The 27,676-nt window shown below is 35.2% G+C and overlaps 1 protein-coding gene across 1 annotated transcript in view; it reads left to right on the top strand.

The window, feature by feature from the left end:
• The window catches only part of ARHGAP24 (Rho GTPase activating protein 24), a 767,082-nt gene that overhangs the window by 27,742 nt on the left and 711,664 nt on the right, over positions 1 to 27,676 (top strand). The window lies entirely within an intron of this gene.

Raw genomic sequence — 27,676 nt, 5'->3', positions numbered from 1 at the left:
CAACTATACTTCAGTTTAGAAAAAAGGTAAAGTTAATTTGGCTTTAAATTTCTTATATTAATATAGTGACTTTTCTGGTCAGCTTAGATTTGACTGAAGGGTGTTTGGGTTTTTAAAAATGCAAAGTGAGTGAGTCAATATAGTGATTCATTTTGTACTTTACATATTAAGCCTTTAGTAAGAACACCCACACATTTTTATTGAGTGCCTGTCTTGAGTTAAAAACGGTGCTTATTGGTGGTGGAGAGAGGGGGCTGTGTGTTACAGCTGCCCTCTCCTGATAGCTATGTGCAGGAGAAGAAAAGTTGTGATGTGTTAAAGCTTTGTCTATGGTCCTGTCTTACTGTGTTATCTCTTGGTTACCTGGACGCTTGGTCTCCTGGTGTGCCCAAGCTCTGGGTGGTTTCAGTTCTTACACCCACACTCTCATCATCAAAAACTACCTGTCCCATACCCTATCTCAACTGGTCGCTTTCCTCATTATCCAAAATGGCAGCCAACTATGTGATCAAAGGGTATGTATACACAAGCCTTCCTATGATTCTTATGTATTATATGTATTTTACAAGTCATCTTTGGGAAGCAAAACTTAAACCCAGGGAGTAATGGTAACATAGGAATTTCAAGTGTTGTGGAAGATACACAGGTTGGTGATTCCATGTGGCTTTCCTGACATCATACTCTGTGAATAGCTGCCTACATTTTCATAGGATTCAGTCTATACATGATAGACGAACATGTTTGTTATACTAGATTTTTATTGCAACAATTAAGTGCACAATCCTGAGATTAAAACATAATGAAAAGTGTTAAATTGATGACATGTTCATTTTTTTTTTTGCAGTTCTAATATAAGTGTGGTAAATATATTACAACTAGAAATGCATGTAAGATAGGTTATGCTTTACAATTAGACCCTCAGTTTTGTGTAATATTCATTAGTACACTGGCAATTTTTAAATAATCTGAATCATTTAAATATTTGGAATAGACAGTTATTATTTGTACATGTTCCTAGGTTTTTAAACATTCATTTATTTATAAATTCAGGCACATTCCTTGAATTCGTATTGTGTTGCAAACTCTGAGTTAGTCTAGGGAACATGAACATTTTCATGAAGAGAAAAAGCACACTGATCATTTGGGATGTATGAGTGGTAACTAGGCATTATACAAATCTTATGCAACTTACGTGTTATTGAAATGAAAAAATAGAAAAAAACAAGCACCCACACACAAACAACAAAAACAAAACAAGCATCAGGAAAAATTTAACTCAGAGTGTATAGTCATCAGCTTTCCAAACTCCAAATCCCAAGCCGATCCTCTTACAGATGCCTACCTCTGCTGCACTGCTTCCTCATTTACAAGATCACCTTATGTACCTTTTAAAACAAGGTTTTCTCAACGTGTTCAACCTATTGCTCACCAACTCTGCAAGGCAGATGGCAAATTTGCATTTAACTACACTCTGGAAAGCAGTTTTTTTTTTGGTATCAAGTCAATGGTTTCATTTTATTAGTGAAACAGCATGGAGAACCTCTTAACTACAATGAAGTATTAACCCACTTTTAATTATTTTCCCTTTAGAAGTAGATTTTGTAATTTTTACCTGGAACATTGTGAAGGATTTCAACTTAGTGGTTGCTTGCAACTACAATATATAAATTTCTTATTTTCCATGTAATGTTGTATAAAACGTAAATCTCCAAGGAATTCTAGCCCTTAAATGAGCCAACTTTGTTTTCTTCTCTAAAGTCAAAGACCATGAGAAAATACATGTCTAGACAAATATGTTATCTAATTTAGAATAAAGTTAGGCTAAGAAATATAAAAATATTGCTGAGTCTACAAAATCTTCACCACCTTCCTGCAGTTACCAACTATATATATATATATATATATATATATATATATATATATATATTTTTTTTTTTTTTTTTTTTTTTTGCGGTACCTGGGCCTCTCACTGTTGTGGCCTCTCCCGTTGCGGAGCACAGGCTCCGGACGCGCAGGCTCAGCGGCCATGGCTCACGGGCCCAGCCGCTCCGCGGCATGTGGGATCTTCCTGGACTGGGGCACGAACCCTTGTCCCCTACATTGGCAGGTGGACTCTCAACCACTGCGCCACCAGGGAAGCCCAAACAATATAGTTTTAAAATTTGTTTTCCTTGTGGTATTAATGCTATTCCAATGATCCTTTACTTATAGTCAGTTTAGAACTTTCACAGATATGTACAGAGCTGTTTTCCAGAGCAAATTATTTTAGTTCTGCTCTCCATCAACACACGGTATTTAATAGCGTTCTATAGTCTTTTTAGTGTTGGCTGTGTGTTGTTGGTTACTGTAAGGCGTTAGTCATAAATTGGTGTCCCTTGGACAGCAAACCATTTTATTTTGCCAACTCAGTGCTTTTATTTTTATTTTTTGTTCAGTTTGTGTTCTTTTAGGTGAACAGGCACTTTTCAATTTTGCTGTAAACCCCAGTAAACCCTTTTATATGTAGCCTATTTATTTTAAATGCCTGTACTTAGCTGGCATTTAAGTTTGTCATATTGGCTGTGTATGTGCTCATAAGACGAGGGATAAATGGTAAAATTGAAAGTGGCAAAAATAAAAGGTAAACATTGCATATAAATATAGCATATAGGATGAATTATTTCACAGCAGAAACAGAAAGAATAAGAATTGGTCATCTATTTTTGAGAAAAGTGTTGGGTGGACCTGTGCAATGATAATAGGAAAACTGATTGACAAAATTGAAAATCTTTGATTGAGAAGCTAGAGGATCAAAGTTGAATGTTTACTAGCATAATGTGCATTCAGAAGATGTCTAGGAGTTTGTTGGAAGAACTAAAATCCAAGCATGGTGAAAATGAGGTTAATGAGATTATTGCTGAAAGCTATGGCTAGTTCTATAGGTTCCAGGCCCATTTGAATCTGCACAACATCAAAGTGAAGTGAGAGGCTGCAACTGCTGATAAGGTAATTTTTTAGAAGAAGGAGAATTCTTTATCCAATAGAGATGAGATTGTTCAATTTTGGGAAAAAGAGACCAATAGAATATATATGTAATGAGGTGGTGAATAGTATGCAGGATTTTAAAACTTTGAAGGACCAATGCAAACCTCCATTGGGAGAATGCATCCTGGGATTGCAAATTTAAGCCTCCCTTATTTCAAACAGCTTTTCAGATTAGGACTATTTCATAATTCACAGAGTTTAAGTCCGGGGGAATGGAGGAATAGATTTGTCCATTGCTATAGCCCTAGTATTATCACATATGAAAGCAAAAATGAACGTCTATAACTTAATGTTATGAATGATACAGTTATGTTTTTGGTATAGGTTAAAATTTATTTTTTATTTTTAAAATTGTGACTCAATTATATGTAACATGAAATTTACCATTTTAACCATGTTTAAGTGTACAATTCTGTGGCATTAAGTACATTCACATAGTTGTGCAACAATTGCCACCATCCATTTTCCGAACTTTTTCATCTTTCCCAACTGAAACTCTGTACCCGTTATACACTAACTCCCTATTTCTGCCTCCCCTCAGCTCCTGACAACCACCATTTTACTTTCTGTCTTTATGGATTTGACTATTTTAGGTACCTCATATAAGTGGAATCACATAATATTTGTTCTTTTATGAGTGGCTTATTTAATTTAGCGTTAACGTCCTCAAGGTCCATCCATATTATAGCATGTGTCAGAATTTCCTTCCTTCTTAAGGCTGAATAGTATTCTATTGTATGTATATACCACATTTTGTTTATCCATTTATCTTTCCATGAACACTAGGATTGCTTCCATCTTTTGGCTATTCTGAATAATTGTGCTATGAACACGGGTGTACAAATATCTATTTGAGTCTCTGCTTTCAGTTCTTTTCGTATATACCCAGAAGTGAATTGCTGGATCATATCATAATTCTATTTTCAACTTTTTGAGGAATAACCATATCATTTGCCACAGCAGCTGCACCATTTTACATTCCTACCAGAAATGCAAAAGTTTCCAATTTCTGTACATCCTTGCCAACACTTGCTTTAATTTCTTTTTCTTCCCCCCACTTTTCTTTTTTTTTGGATAATGGCTATCCAAATGGGTATGATACCTCATTTTGGTTTTGATTTGCATTTCCCTAAAAATTAGTGATGTTAAACATTTTTTTCATGTACTTATTGTCCATTTGCATATCTTCTTTGGAAAAATATTTAAGTCCTTTGCCTATTTTTGAATCCTTTGTCTTTTATTGTTAAGTTGTAGGAATTCTTCATATATTTTGGATACTGATCTCTTATCATCTATCTGATTTGCAAATATTTTCTCCAATTCTGCTGGCTGCCTGTTCACTCTGTTGATAGTGTCTTTTGGTGCACAAAAGTTTATAATTATTTTTTTAATGGTAACTTTTTAATATATATATATTTAAAATTAACTTATTTATTTTTGGCTGCATTGGGTTTTTGTTGCTGCACACAGCCTTCTCATTGCGGTGGCTTCTCTTGTGGTGGAGCAGGGTTCTAGGTGCACGGGCTTCAGTAGCTGTGGCATGCGGGCTCAGTAGTTGTGGCTTGTGAGCTCTAGAGTGCAGGCTCAGTAGTTGTGGTGCATGGGCTGAGTTGCTCTGCAGCATGTGGGATGTTCCTGGACCAGGGATTGAACCAGTGTCCCCTGCATTGGCAGGCGGATCCTTAACCACTGCATTACCAGGAAAGTCCCAAGTTTATAATTTTGATGTAGTCCATTTATCTATTTTTTCTTTTGTTACCTGTGCCTTTGATGTTATCTGCAAGAAAGCACTGTTATATGTAATGCTATGAAGGTTTTCCCCTTGATTTTCCTCTTAGAGTTTTATAATTTTATTTATTACTTTTGGGTCTTTGATTCATTTTGAGTTAATTTTTGTATAGGGTGTGAGGTCAGCATTCAACTTTATTTTTTTTTTGCATGTGGATATCTAGTTTTTCCAACAATATCTACTGAATAATTTTTATTTTTAATGGAAAATTCTGAGTTTTATCATGCTGTTTGGTCTATAATTAACCTTTGCTTATGTTCATCACTTTTTTCTATTAGTTTAATGTGAAAAGAGCTTAGTACATCTACTGCAGGAATGTCTGGATAGACACACACCACAGATACACACACAGACACATGCACATCAGTAAATTATAAACTATATGAGCTGTGTTTGCCTGAGACCCCACTAGGCTGCTTGGGAAAATTATAGCAAATAAGACATTGTGGGACATATAGACACCACTGAATTTTAAAGAAAGGCTTTTGCAACATTTTGAAGAAAACTAAAGATAAGTTCCTTGCCTTATGGTTTAATCTCTACTGTATATTTTTGTGATTATCAGAGAAAATGATTAGTTAATCACAATATTCTTCAGATATTTAAGTAACAATGGTGGTGGGACATGTATAATGTAACAGCATAAGTCTAACCACCGCCAACTCTGATGTACACAATTTATGATTAATATATTATTTATTTGAAATAAATTCATGATAATTATACCTTTGACAGTTTTTCTTTAATAATTTCATGTATACTTTTTAAATTAATAAATTAATTTATTTTTGGCTGTGTTGGGTCTTCGTTTCTGTGCGAGGGCTTTATCTAGTTGCGGCGAGTGGGGGGCCACTCTTCATCGCGGTTCGCGGGCCTCTCACTGTCGTAGCCTTCTCTTGTTGCGGAGCACAGGCTCCAGACGTGCAGGCTCAGTAGCTGTGGCGCACGGGCTTAGTTGCTCCGCAGCATGTGGGATCTTCCCAGACCAGGGCTCGAACCCGTGTCCCCTGCATTGGCAGGCAGATTCTCAACCACTGAGCCACCAGGGAAGCCCTCATGTATACTTTTGATTAAAATTTTTATCAATAGAATATAATTTAGTTATGAATAAGTATTTTGATAGATTAGGTATTCTGTAAATATTTTATGAATGTAAACTTCTAGTGAGAAACTTCAGGGCTTCCCTGGTGGCACAGTGGTTGAGAGTCCGCCTGCCGATTCAGGGGATACGGGTTCATGCCCTGGTCTGGGAAGATCCCACATGCCGCGGAGCGGCTAGGCCCGTGAGCCGTGGCCGCTGAGCCTGCGCGTCCGGAGCCTGTGCTCCGCAACGGGAGAGGCCACAACAGTGAGAGGCCTGCGTACTGCAAAAAAAAAAAAAAAAAAAAAAAAGAGAAAAAAGAAACTTCAGATGAAATATAATCAGGTTTGCTATTATTTTGGTTTCCTATGGAGGATGAAATCTCTAGACTTAATCATTTATTAAGAAATTTTTTTATTTGCTAGGATTTTTATCATTATATATACTTAAAACATTTAAATAATTTAATAGAAAAATACCAGAGTCATAGAATAGGAGGTTTCTCTTTTGACTTTATAGAATTATAAGTAATTTATTCCTATTTCAAGAGAGATGGACTATGAACTTTGAATGTGAAGGGCTGAAAAAAGTTATAAATGAAGGATGTGATATGTATTGACCTTTATTTGGAGTCAAATTTTGGAAAAAATAGAACAAGCCTATATAATTTCATAGTTCGGATTTCAGATTTTCTGTCATATCCTTCCACTTACGTGTTGTATAAAATTTGTGAATAATAAAATATCAGGAAAAGTATCAATCTAGAGAATTAAACCATTTAAGTATAATATTTACCTTGAATATTTCTGTTGAAAAGTCAAACCAACTTCTGAGTTCAGGAAAAAAAAGTGAATGAAAATATTTTGAAGATTTTTTTCACTGGCATCTGCTAGGAGCCTTTGGGTTCCCTTTATTTTCAACAGATACTTGCTGTGATACTTCATTTAAATATTGAACGGTTGACTATTTCTAGCAGAATGAAATATTCAGTTGCTTTTAATAGGAATAACACTTCATATTTGCCAAGTTTCAGCCACATTTCTTTATTATTTCTCAACACATTAAAACATGTCTACTTAATGTTTGGTTATTTTTGTTGTTCCTACAAAGTCTTGTTGAATTATAACAGTTTCTAAACAAAATTTTAAGCTCATAAATAAATGCAAAAAGAAAACTCCTCACTAAGTTATAAGCTACCACTAGACTATGTCTAGCACAAGCAAGTAATTTGTTAAACATCTATATGCCAGACACTGTAAGTCTTTGGTATATAATGGTGAGAAACTTGGAACTTAAGAGATGAAGACAAGAAAGTAGGCAATTAAAATATGTTGTAATATGTTATTAAGGTTTTTAAAAACATTTTAAAGGATGTCTCATAGTTTCTTAATGTTTGACCCAAATCATATCCATACCCATGCATGTATTGGATGGCAAAGAACAATTTTTGACTCTAAAAAATTAAAGTCAAAGTTTGTAAGGTAAACATTTCATTTTTAATAGGATTACATGTCTGTCTTTGATTAAGTGAGTTCTGCTCAAGAGCTGTATTTGGCTATTTGTGAAGAGGTCAGAATAAGGACATTTGTTTTGTAATGTTTTCGTATTTTTTTAGGATATTGGTTTTAGCTAGTTTTAATAGTTTTCCTTTTGTACTTTTCAGGAGTATAAAGAAAATTAAAATGGAGTGTTGAAAATTCCTTATACTTTCTAGTAATTACATAGCCAATCTAGGTTCACAATTTAAAGAAAGAAAAGAATAGACAAATAAGTCAAGGACCAGCTTGTTTTGTTTTCTTTAAAATAAGTAAAGTTATTTTTACGTTAACTCCAGGACTCCAAGTAAAAAGATAAGCCAGATACCTAACAGCAAAAACAAGCATATAATGAAAAAATTTTGTAATCCTAGACAGTAATCAAATTACTTGAAATAGAAGAAATATTTGAATTTTTAAAATTCAGAGCAATGAAAGAATAAACCAGTGTTTTAGGATCTCATAACTGAGGCAACAAGATAGAAATCTGGATTATAAATTTAAAGATTATGAAATCTGATTTAAAGGTTATGAAGTTTCTGGTTGTGCTATAGGAAAACAGTGTGATCTTGTTTTCCCCCAGTTGAGTCATTTATAAAGTAAAGATAATACCTACCGTGGCTGCTAAGAAATGAAAATAAAAAGTCCAGTCAATTCTTGGTCTAAGTAAGGCATTACCTTAAGGACTGGGGAATTTTCCTGTTCTTTTGTTTCATTTTCACTTAATCTAAACTACCCATCTTCTGACTATATTGCCATTTGTTATTGATTATATTAATGTGGTCATTAATGAAAAGAAATAGAATGTAAAAGCATTTTTTCTCATTTTATCTTTACCTGTTTTTGTGTAGGTTATCAAAAAGCATTGATTAAAATAAGATTTGAGGTTGTTGGTTGAATGCAACAGTCTAGGGCTGTTTCTTGGGGCTGTACAATGGGCAATATCAGAGGGAACTGGCCTAAGTTAGTTGTAGAACCCAGGTTAGAGGCTACTTACATCTTCTACAGATGAAACCTTTTTCCTGACTTAACTGGTTTGGAAATTTATACATTCAATTTATTTTATTTTAGTGATTATTACTTTATAACATTTACATGTAACAAATTAAAATTGAGTCAAGAGCTCTACCCTTCTTCCAAACAATATAAAGAAATTAATTGCTTTAACTCTGAACTTCCATCTTTCAGCTTCAGTGCTATTGTTGTTGTGTATTTTAGTTGCATCTTGTTCTCTGACCCACCATAATCAGTGATAATTATTATTATTTTAACAATTAATATTTATTTAAATTTCCATCAATTAAGTAATATCTTTATTTAGTCTTGGTTCTTGCATCCAAAGCCTGCCTTCTTGATTCAATTTTCTTATTGCTGAGTTACTTACTTGGTAGTTATTTCAGCAAAGGTCTGTGAGTGATAAATATTTAAGACATTGTGCAGGAAAATGTTTTAATTTCACTGTTACCTGTGAATGATCGTTTAGCTGAATATAGGTTGACAGTAATTTTTCCTCAGCACTTTGAAATTGTCTTCTGGCAAGTATTAGTGCTTATGGTTTGCTATCAATATAGTTGTGCTTTTGTAGATAATTTGTATTTTCTCTCAGATACTTTGTAAAATGTTCTCTTTGTTTTGATAGCTTGCATTCCATTAGATGGAGATCTATATTTGTTTATCCTGTTTGGAACTTGTTGTGCTTCTTCAATCTGAGAATAACTCATGTCTTTATTTAATTCAGGACAATTTTCAGTTTTTTAAAATAAAATTTTTTGCCATTCTTTATCCTCTATTTTTTATTTTCATTTTTATTGAAGTGTAGTTGATGTACAATGTTTCAGGTATACAGCAAAGTGATTCTGTTATACATATATTCTTTATCCTCATTTTATTGGAAATTTCTGTCATACATATCTTGGAGCTACTCATTCTATCATCCATGCCACTTAAATAGTCTGTCATATTTCCCATCTGTTTTACCTCTGTTTTGTATTTTGGGTAATTACTTTCAATCCATTCCAATTCATTAATTTTTTTCCAGCTATTTCTAGTCAACTCTTCAACCTATCCATTGAATTTTTTAGTTCGATGACTCTAATTTTTGCTTCTAGCATAAAAAGTGTTTTTCAAATCTGTTTTTTTCCCTACCTTTCTGTTGTTACCTCATGGCTTCTACTTTTCTCTTTTATAGATTACTATATTCAGTTTTGAAGTGCACATTCCACCATTGCTTTAGGTGACTACTTCAAAGAGACTTATTTTCTTGTGTGGTTTGTAATCCTGTGAGCTAGTCTTCACAAGAAGCTGTTTTTCATGAGAATCAAGAGTATTCTGCACAATGGAAGTATGTCATCAGTTGTTTCAATTTTGTCTCTGTAGAGGTGCCAATAGCATTGTAGACAAGTTCACCCTGATGTCTCACAGATTCTTAAAATTCGGTTTCTCCACAAAGACTACATCATTTCCTCTACCCCAAACTTGCTTCTCCTGTTGTGTATTCCCTTTCTCAATGAAGGGGACTGTATTAGTTTGCTAGGGCTGCTCATAACAAAGCATCACAGACAGGGTGTATTAAGCCACAAAAATTTATTTTCTTACAGTTGTGGAGACTAGAAGTTGGAGATCAAGGTGTCAGCAGGGTTGATTCGTCTGAGGCCTCACATTGGCTTGTAGGTGGCCACCTTCTCCCTTTGTCTTCACATAGTCTTCTGTGTGACTGTGTCCTAATCTCTTCTTCTTATGAGGACACCTGTCATACTGGATTAGGGCTTACACTAACGACCTCATTTTGACTTAATTACCTCTTTGAAGGCCTTATCTCTAAATACAGCACTTTCTGAGGTACTAGGGGTTAGAACTTCAACATATAAATTTTTGGGGAGGGGAACAGAATTCCGGACACAACAGGTATCAACCAGTTACTCAAGCTAGAAATCTGGACATTGTGCTTTACTACTCCCTATTTACCCTCTTGCTTCAAGCAGTCACCATTGATTCTATTTCCTAAGTATCTTACAAATTTATCCAATTCTAAGAATTTCACTGCCACTTGCCAACTTTTGGCCATAATTATTTTTTCCCCGGGATAATAGCAATAATTTCTTTGCTGATTTCTTTCCCCCCAATATTGCATTCTTGTACTCTTTCTTCCACATGATTATAGAATAATTTTTTTAAAAAAGGAAATACTTATGATTATAGCTTTTTCTATCCCTGCTGAAAATTCTTTAGAAGTCCAAAATCTTTTCTGTGGTTAAGGAATCTTTGATGAATGGAGTCTACATTTCTTTCTATGTGTTTAGAAACATTTTTTGTCTTATGCTTTTTTTGTTGTTGTTGTGGCCTCTCCCGTTGCAGAGCACAGGCTCCGACGCGCGGGCTCAGTGGCCATGGCTCACTTGCCCAGCCGCTCCGTGGCCTGTGGGATCTTCCCGGACCGGGGCATGAAACCGCGTCCCCTGTATCTGCAGGTGGACTCTCAACCACTGCACCACCAGGGAAGCCCCTGTCTTATGCTTTTTACTAAACCGTTTTAAATTCCCTGCACAAGATATATACTCTCCAGCCTCTGGCCATTTGCATCTTGTTCTTCATACTTGGAGCAGTCTCCTCCCTCCCCTTCACCTCACTTTTGAACTCCTACTTATCTTTTAGATTTTGGCATAAAAGTTTTTTTTTTTTTTTTTATGAGGAAGAATTTCACCACCCTCTAAGTCAGGTAAGGGGCTCCTTAAATTGTCCCCCCATCATAGTGCACACCATGTTGCAATTGCTTATTTCCTGGCTGTATTATCCTCTATTCTGGAAGCTCCATTAGAGCAGGATTATTTGTATGTAGTTCACAACTGTGTCAGTACTGCCTAACCCATAGTAGGCGCTTAGTAAATACTGACACTTGGCATACTCCATATTATTTTTTTGAAATAGTGGATTGAATGGTACCTCATTTTCCCGACCATCCTATTTAAAAGTTCAACCCTATTGTCCTTTCATGCTTTATTTTATAGAGAAGTATCCATATCTGATTTTCTATCTATCTATATCTATCTATCTATTGTCTTTCTCCTCCCTGTCTTTACAAGTGTAAAGCTTGTACTACAGACTAAACATACATGAGAACTGAAAAGTTTACTTATGCTTTTATATGTCTGATGATTGAAGAAATTTTATACAAACTAATTTCCTGCTTCTTACATTTCAAACCTTGGTGCCTTCCATAAGACATGTTCACATCACTATACTACCTCTGGCCCTACACCTTTGTGTCACGATGCTAGGTGAGTTGGCACAGTGAATGATGGGAGGATCCTGGAAGCCATCCCTGCACTGGGGTAGCTAGCAATAACTCAGCCATACACAGGCATGACTGTGACGCTCATAATATATCCCATGCCACCCCCAACAAAATCTGTCTTCAAATTTCTCTTTAACTTCATCCCCCAAAATGCCTGTGACCACTCCAGTGCCATATAATATCAAGGGAAATAAGAATGAAAAGAGATAGTGGCCTTAACTAATTGTGTCTGTTTGTTTTTTACTTTTGCAAGTTTTACAAAACATTCAACCATGTGAACACATCGCTAGGGGACTTGGAAAGGTCTGTGCAAGTGAGGGTCCTTGAAGCTTAACTTCATTCTGTTCAAGATAAACGTGCTACTGAAGGCAATGCTGCTCTGGTTAGAGTGAGGACATAGGTGGGATTGGGGGCTGGAGCCAGACCCTGTGAAATCAACTAATTCCTCCCTTCCCACTGCTAGGAAGACTCTAAGAGCCCCCCTAAATTATTTCTGATCACAGATGAAAACAACTGCCCTGTACCATCTTACTTTCCAGTGTCAATTCCTTGAACTTGCTTAAGAACCAGACTTGGAGTAAGAAACATTAATTTTTCAAACATGGAGATAAAGGACAATTTCTTTCAGCCGAAAAGCTCTTTCATATTGTTAAGACTGGTTCTGTCATTTACTATCAAAAGGATAATTCAAATCTCTACTCCTGATCTCTTAGAAAATAGCCAGACTTTCGAGATCATATCAAAACAAGTGGCAAATACCCTCTTTTGAAGGGGAAATGAAGAATCAGTGCAGAGAGCTGCTGTGAAGGCAGTGAGGGGTAGTTCAATCAGACTTTGATTATAGGTATATTACCTCTGTCAGCTGAGCCATCAAACCAGCCGTAGTGATTAAGGTGCACAATATAAATGCCTGCCCATATGAACACAATTTTGTAGGTAGCACATGAAAGTTTCCAGCCATAACCAAGTAATATTATTCAAGAAGAGATGACTTCAAGACTCTCCATGCATGCTATTGGCCCCTTACATGGAAACCGTTTTTAGATTCAGTGATATTCAGCCTCCTGCTGTGAACTCGCAGGCACACAGAGAAAAAATTTAGAATGCAGCTATCATCCAAGAAATGAAGGTGGTATGTAGTTTTGTAACCAAACTGTGGCAAGTGGTATGTAGTTTAATCCCTGAAAAGACAATCCCTGCTCTTTTGTTTTTAATAAAATGGAAACTGAAGTCTAATGTTTGTGAACATTGATAGAGATGATGACAAAGCACAAGTATATGGTTAATTTATATAGTGTAGAAAACTGAACTTTATTCCTGGTGTCAGGATAGGGGAACCCAATGAAGTATCTTCCAAGGACTCAAAAATTTCAATTGTCTACTAAGAGTTAAATTAATCAAGTCCAAATATAATAGATGTTATTATCTGTAAGAGTAAATATGTGGCCAACAAGTAAGGGAACAACTAAAATACCAACAAAGGTGAACTGGACGGAGTCATTTATAGGAGAAAGTAGGGGAATGAGATTACATCTGGGGAGAGGAAACATCACCAATTATTTCATGGTCAGTTTGGAGAATGTGTGACAGTGATGGGCCTTGGAGGCACTGATGGGGAATACTCAGAAGAGCCAATGTTGACAGTGTCCATCTAAATACTATCCAGTGGTGAGAATGACTTGGCCAAGTAGATATGTGTCTCTCAAGATAAACTCCATGAGAGCAGGAACACTGCATTTCTTGTTTACTGGCACACAGTAGTCACCCAATAAATGCATGTTAAATGAAGTTGTGAAGAAATAATGGTGGCAAGCCTGTCCTTTCATTGAGTGCTGTATCTTATCAACTAACTCGCCTTGTTCTGAATCTATGCAAATTTATGATAATTTGTATTCTTATGTAGCTTGTTTATAGGGAAAAATCTTCTGATTTGGTCAAATTGTCATTCTAGTATCTGAGAGTTTAGTTAATGTTGTCTACTCCTGAGAACTTTATTATTCTCATTTGTGTTCACAAATTTAGGTATCTCTCCTGCACAGTTTATGCCTACAATGAACTTACAGTGGATAACAACCACCTTGGGAGTCTTTTCTGGGAGTTGCTGGTCTTCTTAGGTGACATTCCATTTCACTGACATCTTCTGAGAATGTGCGTTACTTTCTATTAATATTAGCTTTTGGGAGACCTTTTGTTATTTTTAAAGACATAGGCTTTATGATTACAAGGAATATTTTCATTTTGTGTTCATCAGATATAAAGCATTTCCTAAGTAGAATCAATTATGCTCTTGCAACAGGACCATGAAGAGGTGGCTCGAGGCTACTTCCTACAACATAAATAGCTTAAGGATTTAAAAAGTTGTAATAGAGCCTATTTGTTATTCCTCTGCTTATTAAAAGAAAAGACATCTTTCATCACTACTTTATGTTAAAGATGTGGTAGAAATATCAACAAGCCAGGACAAATAAATGTGCTAGCAAGATGTCCAGGCTAGGAAAGTATCACTATTAGCAGGAAACCACTGCTCCTGATCATGATTGCACTATCAAAGTAGAAAGATTATGTTACTGTTCTTACTAATCACATTTGCCAAGATGCTCACAACATAATCCCAGAGCCCTGGTGGTGCTGGGAGAATTGGCAGCAGTGGCAGAGGAGACCATTAATGCCTCTTGCCTTATACAGGGTTTTGTAATTAGAGAATATGCAAGGTGACACATTATCTTACTGGACATCAAAGGTTATTATTTAATTATTGCTCAAGTGTAAAAACATTGTTAAGATTGCTGTCATGATTTTATTTTTTCACATTGCAAATTAAATAAACAATGACTAAGAGACACTTTATTTCCTCATAGGAATTCAGGATTGAGTATTATTTTTATTTGCAATGAATTGTGAAGGCCACTTCTCTAGTTTAATATTCAGTTCATGTTCAGTTATATAGATTCTCATGCTGTAGTTTTTTGGCGTAGTTACAAATTGACTTGAGAGTTTTGACTACGTTTGAATTCATTCATATAATTCAGAACAGAGATACCACTTAGTGATTTGGATCAGAGAAAGTAAATGTAGTTGAACTCTGGGATACACAAAGAATCTCCATATCAAAAAATGATGTAATTATAGCATTTAATAAATATTTGTTCTGGAGTTTAGCATGACTCACTTCTAAGTGGGAGGAATAAATGTACTGAACTTCTAAAGTTATTGTTCTTTTTATCAGTTAATATTTTTATTTTTAAAATAAAATACGAGTTTACTTTCATTGAAATGCACATTATAAATTCAATGAATTTGATAAATGCATACTCCACTGTAACAACACTTTTATCAAGATAAAGACCATTTTAGGTTTGTACAATTATAAATAAAACTGCTGAAAACAGTCGTGTACAAGTCTTTTTGTGGACATACATTTTTATTCTATTGGTAAATACTTAGAAGTGGAATTACTGGGTCATAGCTTGGGAATATATTTAACTTTACAAGAAACTGCTAAACTGTTTTCCAAAATTATTGTCCATTTTATATTTATATATCCACAAGCAATGTATGAGAGTTCTGGGTGCTCCACATCCTGGTCAACATTTGACACTGTCATTTTTTAATTTTTCTCCCCATTCTAGTGGGTGTGTGGTTATGTCTCACTGTGCTTTTAATTTGCATTTCCCTATAATTAATACTGCTGAACATACACTCATGTCTCTATTGTCTATTAATATAACTTCTTTTGTGAGGTGACTGTACAAATCTTTTGCTCATATTTAACTGGGGTAAATGGAAATTTATCATTGAAATTTTCTTTCATTTCACAGGAAGAGATACAAGGTTGTGATAAGTTAAAAATTAATATTGTAATCTCTAAAGCAATCAAATAACAAAAAAGTAAAGCTAAAAAAACCAAGAGAGGAGATAAAATGGAATAGTAAACTATACTTTCTTCATCCAAAAGAAAACAGGAAAGGGAGGAAAAAGAAACAAAACAGAAAGAACAAATGGAAAAGGAATATCAAGATAATGGACTTAAACCCAACCATATCAATCAATTGCATCATCATTTATTTATTTTGACCTATTTTCTCTTTCTGAAAGTAAAATTACATGTATATTAATCTGCTTGATATTTTTCCACATATGTTTAATTTTTTAACTTTTTTTCCTTGGTTTTCTAATACCTTCCACTTCTGTGTGTCCTCCAGATTATAAATTGAGCTTGAAACACCTCACTAGCACTTCTCTTCTGAGCCTCTGCTAAACCTGCCTATCCATAGCTTAAAATACAGCTAAATCTCAAGATGACTATGCTCTTGCCTGTATCTCCTTTTCTGGATACAACATAGTCTTAAATGATTTCTTTTTAATATCCTTTAAAATATTATTTTTTTTTTTTTTTTTTTTTTTTTTTTTTTTTTTTTTGGCGGTACGCGGGCCTCTCACTGTTGTGGCCTCTCCCGTTGCGGAGCACAGGCTCCGGACGCGCAGGCTCAGCGGCCATGGCTCACGGGCCCAGCAGCTCCGTGACATGTGGGATCTTCCCGGACCGGGGCACGAACCCGCGTCCCCTGCATCGGCAGGCGGACTCTCAACCACTGCGCCACCAGGGAAGCCCTAAAATATTATTTTAAGGGTAAGCAAGAGATAGAATAAGGAGTATCAGAATAATTTTACATAAATAGGGAGAAGCAGAGGAGTCACAAAATGATTGGAATTGCTGCAGGAAATACTGCAGTGAAAAAAAAAACAATTTTAATCCATTGTTTGTGATTGTTATAATTTTTTTGTTATCTGAACTCAATTCCTTCAAAAGTGGAATTTACTAATACTAGTTACTGAAATTCAGCAGCATATGCTGGTACGGCTGTGGTAGTTGTTAAAACACTGATAGCTTCTGTATATGACAGAATATAGCTGCTGCCTCCAAGCCCTCTGAATGCCTCTGCTGCCCCAGCTGCCCCAGTCACCACAGCCCCTCATCTCAGGAGTCTCTATAACTACCCATAATCCATGAATTTAAGGGTTAAGATTTAGACATTTTTCACAGAATGAAAAAAAAATCCTAAAATTTGTGTGTAATCACAAAAGACTCTGAATATTCAAAGCAATCTTGAGAAAAAATAACAAAGCTGGAGGTGTCATGCTCCTTGATTTCAGACTATAGCACAAAGTTACAGTAATAAAAACAGCATGGTACTGGCACAAAAACAGACACACACAGATCAGTGGAACAGAATGGACAGTCCAGAAATAAACCCACATGCTTATGGTCAGTTAATCTACAACAAAGAAAGCAAGGATATACAATGGGGAAATGACAGTCTTTTCAATAAATGGTGTTGGGAAATTGGAATGCTACTTGTAAAAGAATAAAACTAGAACATTTTCTCACACCATATACGAAAATAAACTCAAAATGGATTAAAGACTTAAATGTAAGACCTGAAATCACAAAACTCCTAGAAGAAAACATAGGTAGTACACTTTTGACATTGGTCTTAGTAATATTTTTTTGAATCTGTCTCCTTAAGCAAGGGAAACAAAAGCAAAGATAAAGAAATGGGACTACATCAAACTAAAAAGCTTTTGCACAGTGAAGGAAACCATCAACAAGATGAAAAGGCAACCTACTGAATGAGAGAAAATGTTTGTAAATTATAGGTCTGATAAGGGTTGATATCGAAACTATATAAAGATCTCATACTTAATATCAAAAAAACAAGCAACACAATTTAAAAATGGGCAGAATAGGCATTTCTCCAAAGAAGACATACAGATGGCCAATAGGCATGTGAAAAGATTCTGAACATCACTAATCGTCAGGTAAATGAAAATCAAAACCACAATGAGATACCACCTCATACCAGTCAGAATGGCTATTAACAACAACAAAAAAGAAACAACAGGTGTTGTCAAGGATGTAGAGAAAAGGGAACACTTGTGCACTGTTGGTGGGAATATAAATTGGTACAGCCACTATAGAAAACACTGTGGAGGTTCTTCAAAAAGTGAAAAACAGAACTACCATTCGTTCCAGCCATTCCACTCCTGGGTATTTATCAGAAGAATACAAAAATGCTATCTTAAAAAGATATATACACCCAATGTTCATAGCAACATTATTTGAAATAGCCAAGATATGAAAACAACCTATGTGTACACCAAGAGATGACTAAAGAAAATATGGTATATATATGCAATGGAATATTACTCAACCATAAAAAGAATGAAAATTTGCCATTTGCTACAACATGGATGGACTTGGAAACTATTATGTTCAGTGAAATAAGTCAGGCAGAGAAAGATAAATACTGTATGCTTTCACTTATATGCAAGATCTAAAAAATAAAACATGAATAAATACTAAAAAAACAGAAATAGACACAGCTACAGAGAACAAACTAGTGGTTACCAAAGGGGAGAGGGATTGAGGGAGGATCAAAATAGGTGAAGGGGATTAAGAGGTACAAATTACCAGGTATAAAATAAATAAGTTACAAAGATGTAATGTGCAGCACAGGGAATAAACTTTGTATGGTATATAATCTATAAGAATATCAATTGGTATGCTGGACACCTGAAACTAATAAGTCAATTATACTTCAATTAAAAAAAAGATTTGGCTTAGTAGGGGGACTACTGTGACATATTCCAAACTATTGGTGTCTTATGCTATACTATTAGTGGTTAAATATTTCTAAGATCACCCTTACTTATATATACATTGTGATTAAGCTTCGCCATATTCATGGAATTGTATTAAGCTTTCAGCTGGGTGAGCTGATTGGAAAAATATAATAGCTGCAGTCCAAGTATTTGTCAGAGAATATTATCTTGATTTTAATGCCATGCAGTGCTTTTTGGAAGTTGATATTAGCCATCTTCTTAGCCTAAGGATTACATGAGTGATATGCAATCCATCCATTCCCCATTTTAGACATGAAAATTTATCCCTAGAAATTATCATACTAAGTGAAGTAAACCAGACAAATACAAATACATGGTATTGTTTTTATGTGGAAACTAAAAAAAATGATACAAGTGAACTTATATACAAAACAGAAATAGACCCATGGACATAGAAAACAAATGTATGGTTACCAAAGGGGAAAGGTGAGGAGGAGGAATAAATTGGGAGTTTGGGATTAACATACACACACTACTATATATGAAATAGATAACCAACGAGGACCTACTTTATAGCACAGTGAACTATACTCAGTATTTTGTAATAATCTATAAAGGAAAAGAATCTGAAAAGAAATATATATGTTTGTATAACTGAATCACTTCGCTGTACACCTCAGACTAACAACATTGTAAGTCAACTATACTTCAGTAAAAAAATTAAAAATATAAAAGTTTATCCTTGAATTAGATTTCAGCAAGATCTGTATTTTAGAGTGAATTGTTTTATCCCTTTCTTGAATTGCTTTAACTAAATTGCAGTTGGTAATATACCATTAGTCTGCACTGAAAGATGTTTTGAGAAATAACATTCAGAATTTTCTTTCTATTGAAATGTATTCTTTATAAGAATTCAGGGGAGAAACTCTTCCCAGGGCCTAGTAGGGGAGAAATAATTTTGCTTCTTCACAGTTACTGTTTGTTTTCATGTAAGGAAAACTGTCTTTTGAGTAACAAATTGGGTTTCCCTTACTGGATCAAGCATTAACAATCTCAGATCCAAATTTGTTTTCTACCTTTAACAATTCTTCATTCTATCTTTATTTCTATTAAAAAATCTTATATGGCAGATACTTTTATAAATTTACATCAGTTTTAAGCAAGGGTGAGTACAATTAAGTAAGCAAAACATGCAAATGAAACACAATAAGCTTTCCACTAAAATATTTCTTTGTGTCCATGAAGCTGGAACCCAACAGCTAGATTGCAAGGGCAGGAGGCTCCAATATTTCTGTGACGTTTCATTGTCATCTGAGGCCTTCATGTTGTGTGTGTGTCATTGATGCAAAGATGCACATCTTTTCCACATTTTATAGTGAAAAATCTAGATGCACTTTACAATTGATAGTGCCTGAATTAGAGGGAATATGATATTTGTATGTATTTGTGGATGGTAAGGAAAAAGAGAGAAGTTGTCTTCATTTTCCCTTTAATAAACTAGCTGAAGCCTTGCCTTTTCTATTATGTATCACAACCTGCATCCCTCTTTCCCCATCCTCTGTCTGGCAAACCTGACGCACTTTTCAAAGCTAAGCACAAATATCCTGTTCCCTAGGAGACCTTCCTTGATGCTTCTGTTAAGGTTAGGGTACTTTTTTCATGCTTTTAGTATCCAGTTCCTCTTTGCACTTACTATACTCTTATAATTCTCTGTTCAGGTGTTTGTGAAGCAACATAGCAGAATAGTTAAGCACTTGGCCTCTGGAAGTAGACAACTTTGGATTTAATTTTACTATATTAACTTTTGGGTGAGTTGCTTAAACTCTGCTGCTCAGTTTGTTCATCTGTAAAATGGAATTATCGTGGTAACCTATCTCATGGGATTATTTCAAAGGTTAAATGAATTAACACATTGAGAGCACTGTTTGGAACAGTAAATGTTTCTCTTCTTCCTCCTCCTCCATCTTGTCTTTCTTCTCCTTTTTTTTTCTTCTTGTTATTACTATTTTTGTTGTCCTCACTGTAATGTGAGCTTGGGAAGCAGGAACTGCCTAAACTCCCTCTAAGTTTTTTATTTCTAATTTCATTTTCATTTCTAATTTCCCAGAACCTACAAGAATGCTTGGTACAAGGAAGTCCTTACTAGATGTTATCAGTAAATAAAATCCTGTATTAGAGATGAATTTTGAGTGATATGTCATATTTTAGTGAAAACTGAACTGTGTTTATGAAAATGCTTTATGAAATTGAGCTAGTGTAACTATCAGAATATCTTTCTAGATGGTATAAAATCATTCCCTTTATTGGGAAGGATTCAATTACCTATTTAATAAACAGTAAGTGAGTGCCACCTGTGTAAGAAACTGTCCTAGCTACATGGGAATGCAGAGGCGAAAAGAACCTCTGCCTTCAAGGAACTAATTTTCTAATGTAAAGAAGTGAGAGCATATGTTTTTTTTAACTGGACATTTTGTTTGTTATGAAAATGCCCTTAAATCTAGCAGTTTGTGATAGTATATACAAAAATAAGAAAATTTATTATTCCATAAATTTATTTTGTCCCTCAGGATAATATTGAGAATAATAATTTCTTCCCCAAAGTTTAAAAAAATTACTATTTCCTTATCTATTCTCTGATACATTAAAAAACCAGAATTGAGAGGCTAGCTGTTGATTTCTGTGATGTATTCTTTAGATTGAGGACCATTTATGGCGTTAGATATTGTCCTTGAAAAACCTTTTGCATTTCTTGGCTTCTTTTAGTAAGTTATGTTTGATCTTACTTAGAACCACTACAAGTTGTTATATTGAAATTTGGGCCCTTAGTTTCAAGTTTTTCCACTGGTATCCATTTAACTCAATTGCCCAGTACATAAAAGTAGCTCATTAAAATAAACCCAGCTCTCTTATGTTTATGTTGTGCTTCTAAAACAGCAGTAGCTTATGAATCCTTTTTTTTTTCAGTTGCTTGTTTCTTTTTAAAGAAAGTGCTTGGGCACCATTGACTTGTACAGTGAAAAATATTTTCTTGAGAGATATTCTTACACAGTCTCTCTTTCGTGAGAATTTTCTTTTTAACCTTTAGTTATTCCATGTGTTTTAGTGCCTACTCCCAAATTCTAGCTGATGTAATTTCTCCTATGGTACATATCTCGACAGATGATTCCTCCAAAATTTATGAGTACTATATAGCAATCCTTAATTCTGGGGCAGGATTCCATCTCCTGAATGTGGTTATCACTTATAGTCTTGCCAGTTTTGCTTCTTTTTACTTATTTTGTCCATCTGGCAGTATACTCCCAAGCCTTTACAATTTATGAATCACTGGCAATATTCACACCCAATTGTCTATGACTCACTAGGAATCTTTGCCAGATTTCTCAGCATTTAAAGGATATATTCCTATTTTATGTTCTCTTGTTTTAACAGGAACGGTTGGCACATATGCTTCTTTATACTGTAATTTCAAAAATGGATGCTAGGTTGAAAATCGTTCCCATATTTAAATCATTTACACATGTAGCCTCTTGTTCTAAAAACTCACAAATTAAGACCTCTTTAGGGGCTGCTTTTAACAAGTGTGGATGTCAGACTTAATGTGAACTTCTCTAGGTGAGACATTAGAGTGAATAAATTATTTCAGTTCTGTAGGAAAATTGGGAATGTTAACTCTCTTTAGATGAATTATAATTTCCAAGGATTTCGTCCTTGTTTCCAATAATGATAAAAGCATAGGCTCTGTTACTCACTAGCTGTGTGATTTTAAAGATATTAATAGCTTTTCACGTTTCCTCATTTGTAAATATTTGTGTCAATATCTATGAGGTTACCTCTTCAGCACTTTAAGAAATTCTTTATATGGAATTTGTTCCTTGGAAAATATTTTTATTGATTAGAAGTAGTTTAGAAGATACTTACATAAAAGATGAATATATGGAAAGAACTTAATATATTTTTTTTCAGACATGGGTATACCCACATATAATCATCTCACCTTTTTTTTTTTGTGGGGGGCAGAGGTGAATAACTCATTATTATCTTAAGTATATGAAGATAGCATATAACTTAACAGAGAACAATACCATATCACTATAAAAATCCTAAAGATATGAACTAATAATTCATGTATGTACAAACACAAAAAAATTACAATTTGATTAAAAACATGGGTAAAATATTCAGTCTCTATAGTGATCAAAGAAACACCAAGTAAACAGTAAAATTTCATTTTGAATCCATGAATTGATAAAGATTTAAAATCATAATAGGTAAGGGTGCATGGTTTTAGAAAATGGATGTTCTTTTTTAAAAAATTTCATTGAAGAAAGAATATCTCAATACCTGTGATTTATTCCAGGAGTTCTGATACAAGGAAATGGACATTCTTATACATTTGTGGTAGAACTGTAATTATATTATTTCTAGAAGTCAACTTGGCATCATGTCTCAAAAGCCTTAATATATTTCTAATGCACTGTGAACCTACAATTTATTTATAGAAATGTATTCTATATAACCAGAAAAGCCCCCACACACATATGTATAATATATGCACATATGCATATTAATTGAATATTGTCATTAACAGTGGGAAATCAAAATAATCTAAATCTCCATCAATAGATTTCTCATGTCACCAACAAAACTGTTCCTCCCTTGGTTTTCCCCATTTCAGTCAGGGGACTTGCTTAGATAAAAAACTTGTTTCTTCTCCTTCTCTCACTTTCCATATAGGGTGAGTCCCAAGTCCACTTTTTGACATCCCAGAAAATAACAAGGGTTATAATGTATAAACTCATTTAAAACAATACATGGCTTTATGTTAACAGCATCAGAAAAGTAAAAAGAAGGACCATATACATCTGTACATTTACATTAGCTCAGAGAGAAGAAATACAGAGCAGAGAGGCTGGATATAACTTCTTTTTGGCTGCTCAACTGTGTAAATAATTCTCTTCTCAACTACAAGTGTTTTTATATACCAACTTTAGACTTTGGGTGATAGCCTATTCCTTGAAAGTACCTTAGCTTAGGAGAGACCTTTCTATAAGGCACAAAAACAAGGAAGATGAAGCTCTATCTAATATACTTATTTACCTTCTGAAATAGTTAGAATAATCACTTCCCATTGTTTTTATTACTTTATTGTTGTTTTTATTATATTTGGATTTGAGTACATTTTGAACCGTCATATAAGACCTGTTCTTTAACAGCAATTGTCTTTAACAGCAATTGGAAGACATGTGACTTTCTTTCTTTCTACTGATATATGCTCTCTTGATAAAAGTTCCTTCTAGATGTTTTGGAATATTTTAAACAGAATTTTAAATTCTTGTGAAATATCACATACTGGCATTAATTACCTATATTTTTCCAATTGGAAAGATGTGGTGAAGTGAGTGCATTGGCTAAGTTTATTTAGCAAGAAAATCAATATATAAAAAAATGAAAGCAGATATACTGAATATATTGTGGTATTTGTCCAACTGGTCTTCCCCTAACTTTATATTTTCACTCAGCTTACATAAAATGGAGGCTGCAAGCAAAACACAGTGCTGTCTAAACGTAGTTGTCATTGTGGCCTAACAAGTTTGATTAGCTCCATTAGCAAGAATACGCTGCAGGGAACTTTAGGTAAAAAACATTAAAAACTTGTATTATCAACAAATTCTTAATCCTAGCTGAGTCTGGTAGCCAATTTAGAAATTGGTTGTCTCAAGCAGTTGGATTTACCGGGGTTACTGTATCAGTATCATATCTGATACTTCTTTTTTGTTAAGATACAAGTAATAGACTTCTGCTGCCTTCCTCATTATTCCATTTCCATGGGATAATCTGGATTGCCATTGAAAGCATTGTTCGGCAATGTGAAAAAGCATTCATTATAAGGCACTGGATATAGCCAACAGGAGTCCTTTTAATTTTTATTATTAGTTGAATTTATGAAAACTTCACAGGGAAAAGGGAATAAAATATCTCTGCTCATAGTTAGTGCCATATTCTCATTTTTATATTGGTTATATTTTTTAAAAGTTAATGCTTTATAGGTTAATGTGCTTTATATAGAAGTCAAAAAGAATCAGACTGGTTTTGGAGAAGAAGTAATATTGCCTTCTTTGTACCATTGCCTTCTTTGTACCATTCTCTGGTAAAAACATTTCAGAGATTTTATAGGTCATAATTTCAGATTCACATATTTAGGGAAAAATATTATTTTTCCCTAAAAGTTCTATTTGATTTATAAAGTCAATATGATCCTACCCAGATTCAGCCAGAGGTTTTCTCCTGGTCTTCAACATTCAGATTTCTCATCACACTAGTGGCAGATAACAACTTATCTTCCATAGAGTTCTTGAATGGACTAAATTAAATGAATATATGTTAATCACCTGGAACAGAAAAGGTGCTCAATTCTAAAAAGAAAAGAAAAAAGAGAGAGAGAGAGAGATGCCCATTTATCACCAACCCTTTCCCCCGACATTGAACCAGTTCTCCTTTCCTCTGAACTACTATGGCACTGGGGACTGTGCCATTTCTTTGCTATGTCATTTACTACCTCGTATTGCTAATGTTCTTAGCATTAATAGTTTGAATTCATCATGTTTCACACCAAATCTGTTCCTCATCCGGGATTTCTATCATGGTGAGTGGTAGAACACCATCCAAAGAGGTGTTTAAGCACAAACTGGACACCATGTGTGACTCTCCCATCTGATTCCTCAACAGTAAATGTGAAGTTCTGTGCCATCTCAATATCTCTGTTCTCTGCCACTTTTTGACGTCTTTCCTTAGCTCAAGGTTTGATCACCTCTTGCCTGGATTACTGCTACAACTTTCCACAGCTGGTTGGATTCCAGCATTGTTCACATTTAATCCATTCTCCCTCATGCAGCCAAAAATATATTTGCTAAAATGCAAATATGACCTTATCACTTTCCTGCTTAAAATTTTTCATTGGTTCTGAAATACTTTTAAAGTCCAAATTTCCTACCATGGCATACAAAATATTTTATGATCTAACACCTACTTAGTTATCTAGCTTTATATCTGGGAACTCTTTCCACTGTCCACTCTAATTTCCTCCCATACTGAGGTGAACACAGATATTAACTATGTTGATGAATGTGGAATGGGACTTTTCCTTTTGTCTTAGAATTTCTGCTAAAGCCTCAAAGTTAAGGGCAGTAGGCAATAGGTATTTACGACTTCTAAAGAGAGCTGCTAGACATTTCTATAGAACAGCCTAAAACATAATAATGTAAGTTTGTGACTTATCATTTTCTATCACCCACATCCAACCTATACAAAAGAAAATTAGAAATGCAAAAGACAGTTTATTGGAAAGTAGGAGAATTACTAGTGGCGATGGTGCTATGGTATTTCCCTTCCTCTCACCATGGAAATCTGATGGACTTCATCCACTTCCCCCAAACGCATGAGGAGTCATCAGAAGTATCACTTACAGGGGTTGGAGTTGTCTGAAAGAGGGGAATTCATATCTCTTGTTGTATGTGTACTGTACTGTGTATTGCTAGCTTGGACTCTGGTATGTACTGGAGCAGAGAGTTGAGAGAATTCTTGGAAGAATTCTCCCCTAGGGATTTGAAACATATGAACACAGAGCCTTGTGATTGCCTTCCCCTGGTGAATTTGAAGTCAGGAAGCTGACTGGAGTACCAATGTGAAGAAGACAAGGCAACAACTGGTAGAAGAAGCATTTGTCAGAGCAAGAATATGGGAGTTTCCCATAGGCCAAGTGGATGTTATAGAGGGAGCACTGAACTGCAGGGGTGAAGAGAAGCCTGCTATATGTTCTGCATGAAAGTGTACCTCCAGCAGCAGGAGTTTGGAGGGTTTGCCAAAGATCTGTGGAGTATGTGTCTGTTTGGAACAAATGCAGTGCACAGGACCCTGCAGAGGCCAGGGATGGTCTCTAGAGAACATCCAAGCATCTCATGAAGCAACCAGCATTTGAACGCTCTCCATAATGCAGGGCCTGATATCCAGCTGGGGTCAGCCAAGAGAGAACTACAAGCATACCTGCCAAATATGAAAACCTCTGCCATCTGTCTTCTAATCCTTTCTCCCCTTATTCCCTATGTTGGGGAAGCTTGGAGGGATGGAGAGGAGATAGAGCAGGAAGAGTGAAGAAATGGACCAAGCTCCCTACCCACCACAGGTCTGGGGGATTAAGCTGGGGAGAGGAGAGAAAGTATGCTTAACTCATTCCTTCAGTAAATATTTATTGAGAATTTATTGTGTACCTGCCACTTTTCTAGGCACACGGAATACACCAGTGAACAAAAAAAGAATGATCTTTGTCTTTATGGACCTTATAACCTAATAGAGGAAGAGAAATGATCAAATTAAAATGATAAAAATAAGTTAAATGTATAGAAGGTAATATGCGCTACAGAAAAAGGACATATTGGGAGGGGGAGAGGGTTAAGAGTGGAAGAGATGAGAAATGTTTGCTAACCAACCAAGACAACCACATTTGCTGAGGATTAGATGGGTATGAGAGGCAGGGCAGACTAGCGTGATTTTTGGCATGAGCAACTAAAGGATGAAACTCTCATTAGCTGGGAAGTGTTCTGCTATAGGAGGAACAGGTTGGGAGCAGGCTGCTTTGAGACATCCAAGTGCAGATGTCATGGCAGGCAGTTGCAAGGGAGAAGTTAGTGTTAGAGAGAGAAATGTTGACACAGTCAGTGTGTGGATATCATTTAGATGAGACTGAAGTTTTGATTTATATGGCTCTGGAATTTTTAATACCTGAAATTAAAACTATTTTTAGAGCTGAAAGTGACTGGAAAGCTATCAGGTTGGCCCAGGGTGGTATTAAGGGGCTGGCATTTGAGAAAAAATCCAAAGAAGTGCATTAAACTCAGTGATAGAAGAACGATAAAAGTTTCCTGTTTGTGTTCCGTCAAAAGCAGCACATTCAACAAACCCGTTACATCTTCAATGTACCTTGCTCTCTCAAATCTTCCCACATTTACACATGACTTTCTCTGCCTGGGTATTCTCCACAGTACCTTTACTTATCTTTGCCCGGAGAGCTAAAGTACATTTTTCTAAAGTGCACTTTTCTAATGCTTTATGGGAAGTGTTTTCCTATTCTTCTGGTTGAATCCATTTCCTTCCTGTGAAAGCTAAGACCCTTCCCTTTATGACACTGTTTCCTTGTTCTTTGTCCCATTCTAAACTGTAAGTTCCTTGAGGGCAGGGCACCTGTCTTATTACCCTTTCTGTCTCTTGTGTCTAATGTAGGATCCTGAATAGTATATGCCCAATATATCATTATGAAACGTAAGCAAGCAGGTTAAGGG

Source organism: Delphinus delphis, chromosome 5 (assembly GCF_949987515.2).
Source record: "Delphinus delphis chromosome 5, mDelDel1.2, whole genome shotgun sequence".
Taxonomy (NCBI): domain Eukaryota; kingdom Metazoa; phylum Chordata; class Mammalia; order Artiodactyla; family Delphinidae; genus Delphinus; species Delphinus delphis.
This window is presented reverse-complemented; position numbering and strand designations above follow the sequence as displayed.